General features: G+C 52.1%; 1 long non-coding RNA gene across 1 annotated transcript; it reads right to left on the bottom strand.

The window, feature by feature from the left end:
- Positions 1-2,052: 2,052 nt before the first annotated feature.
- LOC112964889 lies at positions 2,053-6,138 on the bottom strand. The gene is made up of 2 exons (XR_003253117.1): positions 6,070-6,138; positions 2,053-3,910 (listed from the first exon to the last, which is right to left on the bottom strand). It is a non-coding gene; the product is annotated as an uncharacterized LOC112964889 (long non-coding RNA).
- Between the last annotated feature and the right edge of the window lie 1,468 nt (positions 6,139-7,606).

Raw genomic sequence — 7,606 nt, 5'->3', positions numbered from 1 at the left:
GCTCCCTGCACCCACAGCATCACTCGCTGCACCCCGAGCCGTGCCCATGGCATTGCTCCCTGCACCCACAGCATCACTCGCTGCACCCCAAGCCGTGCCCATGGCATCGCTCCCTGCACCCACGGCATCACTCCCTGCACCCTGAGTCGTGCCCGTGGCATCGCTCCCTGCACCCACGGCATCGCCTGCTGCACCCCGAGCCGTGCCCGTGGCATCGCTCCCTGCACCCCGAGCCATGCCCATGGCATCGCTCCCTGCACCCACAGCATCACTCGCTGCACCCCAAGCCGTGCCCATGGCATTGCTCCCTGCACCCACAGCATCACTCGCTGCACCCCGAGCCGTGCCCATGGCATTGCTCCCTGCACCCACGGCATCACTCCCTGCACCCCGAGCCGTGCCCGTGGCATCGCTCCCTGCACCCACAGCATTGCCTGCTGCACCCCGAGCCGTGCCCATGGCATCGCTCCCTGCACCCACAGCATCACTCGCTGCACCCCAAGGCATGCCCGTGGCATCGCTCCCTGCACCCACGGCATCGCTCCCTGCACCCCGAGCCGTGCCCATGGCACCGCTCCCTGCACCCACGGCATCACTCGCTGCACCCCAAGCCGTGCCCATGGCACCGCTCCCTGCACCCACAGCATCACTCCCTGCACCCCGAGCCGTGCCCATGGCATCACTCCCTGCACCCACAGCATCGCCTGCTGCACCCCGAGCCGTGCCCATGGCATCGCTCCCTGCACCCGCAGCATCACTCGCTGCACCCCGAGCCGTGCCCATGGCATCGCTCCCTGCACCCCGAGCCGTGCCCACGCCAGCATTCCCTGCACCCCAAGCCATGCCCGTAGCAGCACTCGTGTGGCCTCCTGCACAAACCCTCTCGCTTAAAGTTTCACCCGTGCCGGGCCAGGCCCTGGTACTAGGGTTATTGGGGTGGGGGAAGCCTGGATCCTCWCTGAAATCCTCCCGAACCAGCTTACTAAGGATATAAGCGACCCCGCAAGTGCTTTACAGACTCCTGGACTCCTTCCTGCTTCCTGCCCGTACAGCCACCAGGAAAAAGGTTTGGCCTGAGACATTTGGAAGCAAATTTGCTCCGATATGGCCGCGGCCTCTGAAGCGAAGCAGCCAGCTAGGCTGGAGGCCAGCAAGGAGCAAAGAAGCAGCGAGAACTTTTCTGTCGTAAGAAACGCAGAGGCTGAACTTGTAAACAAGCCTCCTCCCGCCGGATCCATCTTGTTCCCACGTGAGCAAGCGAGCAGATGATGAAAGCGCACAGCTCTGTCCCACCAACAAAATAACTGCAGTCGGCTGCCGGCTCGCTGTGCACACGGGCGTTTGAACACGTGTGCGCTTACAGGAACCTAGCCAAGCTTCCTGTAAGGCTTCAGCGCTGCTTTTCAGAAGGTAGCAGCTTATTTTTATCTCGAAAACTTCAAGGACAYACACGTGTACTTTCCTACACGTCATGCGGCAGCCTGCGCAGGATACGCGCGCAGACAGGTCCGGTGTGCAGACAGCTACGGCTCACCCACGGCCCCAAGCAGCGCCGCGGTGCCGTAGGATTGCGGGCGGATGCACCCGAGCACAGGGATGAGAAACGGGATCCCTCTGGAGCACGGCCGGCTGGCACGGACCGAGCAGGCCCCCGAATTTCTCCCGGAAGCCCAAGCGCTGACTTTCTTCAGGGGGGTGTCTGGGGGAGGAGGGCTCAGCTGGGAAGACCTCGCTTGTGATGCTGGATGTCACCCGGGTTGCCATAGCACCAGCATCCACAACACCGGGCGAGGGGAGGCCGGGAAGTAGGTCAGACCAGGCTAACAATACCCAGACGGGTCTATCTACAACTCGGCCGAGGAGAAATGGAAAGGGGGGAAAAAAATAGGAAAACACAAGCATCCATAGTCTGAGCAGTGCGCTTCTTTCCCCCAGAAAAACAAGGACTTTTTAACTTTTTAAAGCCACCTTTGTGTATCGTGCTGAGAGACCAAGACTAGCACCCACCTCCTGCCCATCTGACGACAAACTACAAGGGAATTCAAATGCTAATTTGCAGCCAGACTTCTCAAAGAGTCTTTATTTCCACAGCGGCTCCAGGATCAAAGCTTGCAGGAGCCGGCCTACCGAAACCATGAGGAAGGTCCTTTCTGGAGCAAGTATTGGAGGAAGCCTTCCTTTCCCTTCTCCTTTCCTCATCCTGATTTTGTTATCATCAGCCTTATTTTTACTTGTTTACATTCAAGCGACTTCAAGGGCAAGAAAAAAGAAAGCAATTTCACCCACTGCAGTTGTGTAACAGAAATAACCACTGTTGTGACCCGTTTTATCTGCTGAGTCTGCAGAAGTCCTGCTCTCACCATAAGAGCATTTTTGTGTTTGCCCGTGTGATCATTTTGAATTATGTATTGATCAATGCCAAAACTGTGAAGAACGCTCTGGGCAGCAAGAGCCAGAACCCCACTGATCTGAATAAACACAGAGGCACACAGATCTGCTCGGTGCATGCCGGGAGCACCGTCGGAGGAAGGAGCGCCCAGCCGGGGGGGAGAGGGAGCGCAGGGGCGACAGGCAGATCCACGCCGAAGAGCCCGAGAGAAGTTAGTGAAGTACTGACAGAGGTGGCCTGGGGTGAAAAGCGTGACGGCGGCCGACCCGTGACATATCAGGGGGGCGACAGCACCGCATTCGGTTTGACCTCYGCGCTGCCGCACGGGAGACGCAGCTGCGGATGGAGGCACAGAGTGTTTCCGACAGGCCGGGAAGCGCAGGCCCCTTGCCCGCAGGCAAATATTCCCTTTACGACAGGCCACAGTCCTAGGCAGTAAAAACCAGTCCTAGATTAGATAACATGGAAAATGCAAGCAAAACCAAAGCAGTTTGTTGCTTTGAATGTTAGCAGGTCAAGACAGGGCGGCTAGGAAAGTCCACGCTTTAATGCTACGATCTGCCTCGTCTTCGCCAGTAATCACCACTTGTTAGAGAGCACCAAGAATTCGCCTTTCTCCCTGGTAAGGGCAGAGCCATAGCACACGAGGGGGATGTGGCCTCACGCGTGCCCTTGCGGGAACGCCCTCCCTCGGGAGCAGAGCTTGGACTTTCTTCGTGGTAGTTTAGGAGAGCGCATGCCCTGCTGCAGCCTCCGCTGACACTGCGTCCTGCTGTGGGTTCTGGGATTTCCAGTGTTTAAGCGCTAAAAGCTACATAGGAAGAGTCAAAGTAGGGTCAGCACTGAGGAAGACTGCGGAGTCCCCCAGAGCGCTCCTGGAACAGGAATAAAAAGGAGGAATTGTGGCAGCAGCACGTGTGGCCTGTGCATCAGCTGCGTTGCATGGTCACGGCGTTACTTGACCAGAGAAAGGTGGGTGACTCCAAACAGCTAGGGCAACGTTACCTGCAGTGAGCGGGAGATACAAAGGGGGCTACTCTGGCACCCCTCCCCGCGCAGCATCGCAGCCTGGACAGCGATTGTGAATCACTATCATAGCTATGACACTGAGCTGAACATGACATGGGGAAAGGGACTTTGGGAGATGGGGCTCATCACGCCAGCAAGCACGAAACCAATGAGTCCCTGTGGTCACTGCTCCTGGGTCTGCAATCGGTGAGTGGCTGAAAGAGGCTCCATTTCATGGACGGGGCAGTTAAACCCAGGGTCTTGCCTGAGTGCATCGACTGCAATGGGTTTCTGGTGGCACCCCTGTCAGAGTGGCTGGCAGCCTCCCTCGAACACCTTGGAAGCTGCCGTGGGTCCTTGGCACGGAGTTCCCAGGGTATAACAAGAGCTCAGGCACTGCCCATATGGTGGAATTGCACTGTGTTAGCGCTGTCCTGACATAGCTGGTGCAGCACACTCTCCCAAAATTGGACCCACTGTAAAGTATTTACAGCCGTATAGCTCATTCTCCTCCTGGAAGGAAGGAAAGAACTTCAGACAAGGCGTGTTGCAACTGATGCAAACGGACTATTGCCTGCCTCCCTCCCAGTGGGTGCAACACTGAGCCACCAAAGAGCTGTAAATGTTCTGCCTGAGCAAAGAAACCTGCTCAGAGGTCAGCTTTATTAGCTCAGCACAGCACTGCATGGCTGCACGGCCTTTGGATCAGAGCTGACTCATGCCCACCTAGCTCAGAGTTGGGCAGAGCAGGGCTGAAGAGTGTAGATACCTAAGTTGTACTGGAAGAGGACACCTCTTCTACTGCTGTAACTGCATGCACAGAAAGGTAGCTGTTATCAGTAAAAAGCAAAAGGTATTCTGTCAATTGTCATAATTATCATGGTACAAAACCCAATTTTTAGCACTAATGAACAGAAAAGCATCAGACAGGTGAATCCCAAAATGAGCCCTGAAAGGACAAGATCATAGAGGGAGCAGAAGAGAGGCAATTCTTCCATTCTCTCAGTGACTAAGGATGCTGAGCCTAAGCTACAGATATGTTGGCGGTATAAAGGGAAGGGTGACGGGTTCAAACAGTAGAGCAGCAGCCTCAGAGAGGAGAGGGGACTTGAGTATCTGCTTTTCACTAAACCAGAGTGTGTATCAGCCTCACAAATTGGTTTCCAGACTGGCTTCTTAGTAAACTACAGATTAGGAAAGCAGGGAAACCGGAGCTCCTGCCCAGCCTCAGTTACAGAGCAGCACTTACGGCATAAAGAATAAAGACAGAAAAGGTGAAGTGGAAGAAAGTAAAGGTTCAGTGTAACTGAAAAGCTTCATAATTTGCCCAAAACAAAAGGGAGAGAGGCTGAATTAGCAAGCTGTGAATTGGCAGAAAGATCATGAACGTGACCATGTTATATAATATGGTAGAACACACTTCATACATATTTAATAGTATTGTTTAGCTTGTATTTGTCACAGCATCACATCTAGAGGCTGGTTCTAAAGCCATGGATAGTGATGGAAAGGTCCTAATTGAATTCTAGGGCTTTTAACTAGAGGTCACATTATACAGAAAAACCTACAAAGTGTTAGTCATATGAGACTTCCATGCATTCCCCACTTACAGACCTCAGATGATAAAGCGAGTGAGCTGCTAGAGGTATTTGTTGAGAGTTAATCAGGTTTGCAGATTAACTGTTAGATCCTGAATTATACATGTTTATATGCAAATGCAAGGAACAAGCAACATGTTCAGGGATAAGACAGCAGATAGCTGAGAGATGAAGGATGAGGCTTATGACGGAAGCAGAAGAACAAGCAGCACCTAGCTAGGAAAGACAGAAAGGGAAGGAACATACAGCAGTGGGGCCAGGATAGCGGTTAAYGAGTTCTGTCATCTTTTCAGAAGCAGATATTTAAACTCTGATCACTGTTTTCTCCCTGAAATGGCAGATTCTTACACATAGTAGAATTATTGATAATTTCTTTTGCATTGCACCATTACCTCCAAAGTGTACGCAGAGATCAGCATCTGCATCACCTACAGACATGCAGTATGTGCCACTTTTCATATGTTTAGAAGCCTATATGTCCACAAACCCAGGCTGTACAGTTTTCCCGTCATTTTCTTGCCTAGTAAAGAAACTTAGAAAGCTCACAAGCAGCAATTTATAACTGGTACCAGGCAGCATGTCCTGAGCAGGTAACAGGYTTCAAGGAAGAACTTTGCTTGCTGTCTTTTGGTCTAGCTTAACACACATCTGCTCAGCTTTATGCATCTCTCTGCAGGTTGGATCAGTGCCCGTGCTGTTCTGGTGGGGGTCTCCGCTCCCAGCCCCGCTCACCATGAACGTCATTGGGAATGTAGCACAGGGGCTGCGCGACTGCTGGGCAGACCACTTCTCCCGCAGGTTTCTACCCAAGAGGCCTCCCTCCGCCAAATCACCTATTTGCCCATTTTCTACCAGGTGGACTATAAAAGCCGGCAGACCGAAGTCGGCTTAGATTATGGTCCTCCCCGGGCTCACTTGAATGAGGCTAAACTTATCTTCCGGGAAGGCAAGTGGGAAGATGAGAACAGCTCCTCTCCCCAGCAATCAGGGCTGCAGATACGCCCTTCCCCTTTGCGGGAAAAGACCAGTGAAATTCTGAAAAAGAACAAAGCCCTTTTGGAGGAAAACAATTACCTGAAGCTGCAGCTTGAGCTGCTGATAGACATGCTGACAGAAACCACAGTTCAACTTCACCTGTTGGAGAAGAAGGTGCAGGTGTCAGGCAGGCTCCTTAAGACAAAAAGAACAGGTAAATTGCTGATGCTTGAGTCCTAGAAGAAATCCTGGAAGCAAGACCGGAAGCGTGCATGTTTAAACATACACATCTAGCTGTTTCCTTGCTTCAAGAAGCCTAATAAAATCCTGAAGCAGATGTTTCCAGAGTGAGATTTTTGTCCCTATCACAGTTCACACTCGCAAGCAGCCACATTCCTTGGAACTGCCCTTCCTTGCAAAAGCACTTATCAGAGGTGGCCTGTTGGGAAAAAGGCTGTGGCTGTTAACAACAGCTCCACTTGAATTGATAATTGTTTTCATCCTCCAAACACCACATATATGTTGGCTAATTATAACTCTTCTGATAACTAGTTATGTTTTGGTTTGCCTCTATGTACGGCTGCTGTTCAGCTGTTTGCAGCCGCACTTGCCCCCTGGAAGTGGCTGTACACAACAGCCTGTTGGATGTATCAGCTTGCAAAACGGGCAGGTATTTTGCTATGCTTAATAGTAATTACACATTTACAACAAACTCGTATGACCTTTTTTGTAACACTGAATAATTACACTAGAAGAGCATGCACCCAGCAGAACATCACCCCAACGCGAGCAAGGGAAGATTTTCAATTCCCAAGAGATCTCTAAAGAGAGAACTGTTGTCAGAATGCTGTTCAACTACAATAAAAACGATCAAGAATGTACAGGAGTCACCATCATATTGGGCAAACCATACTTTACTTATCACAAAAATTAGATTCCAAGAAACCAGCCGGTCCAGCCCACTTCAAAGTTATGAAGTCACGTGGATCGTGATGCACAAACAACAGAGAATCAATTTCCCCTTGTTATTTAAAGGCAGCAATGGTGACTAAAAAAAACAGTCAGACTAGTAAAATGACAGTTAGCAAATGTACCCCAGTCTCTGGTTATTAATAAACATTAAGGGAAGAGAAATATTATCATTAACCCACTGTTAGAAATGCAAAGAGTACAGCATGAATTAGCAGGATTCAGTTTATATTAACCAGTCAGTCAGAAACAAAGCTGTGAATAGACGCCACACCTCCACGGTCCTAAGGTCACCACTTATCTGTGCAATCATGCAGGCTCCCTTACAGCTATTTTAGTCTAGAGCTGTCCCTACACCCCCAGCTAATGTTTCTTCGTAGCAGTATTTTGCAGAGGGACGGGACCCGGCCGCGGCAGGGCAAGCGGAGCCGCGGGGCCCTGCGTATCGCGCCGCCAGGGCGCTCGGGGATCTCAGCCCCGCAAGCTCGCCTGCCCGCACGGAAGCCGAAGGGAACAGCCGCGCTGCGAGCACGACCGGGAAAGGTCGGGCTGGGCGGATTTTCAGCCGTCGCAGCTCGGCGCCTATTGTTCGCGTTTCCGTGCGAGGGCTGGGAGGAAACTGGCTGTGGCGGTAGGCGGCAGCCGGGGAAGGGCCTGCTCCGAGCCG

Source organism: Apteryx rowi, unplaced genomic scaffold, assembly GCF_003343035.1.
Source record: "Apteryx rowi isolate R43461 unplaced genomic scaffold, aptRow1 scaffold_2, whole genome shotgun sequence".
Taxonomy (NCBI): Eukaryota; Metazoa; Chordata; class Aves; order Apterygiformes; family Apterygidae; genus Apteryx; species Apteryx rowi.
Note: the sequence above shows the minus strand (reverse complement) of the source record. Positions and strands in the feature narration are given on the sequence as shown.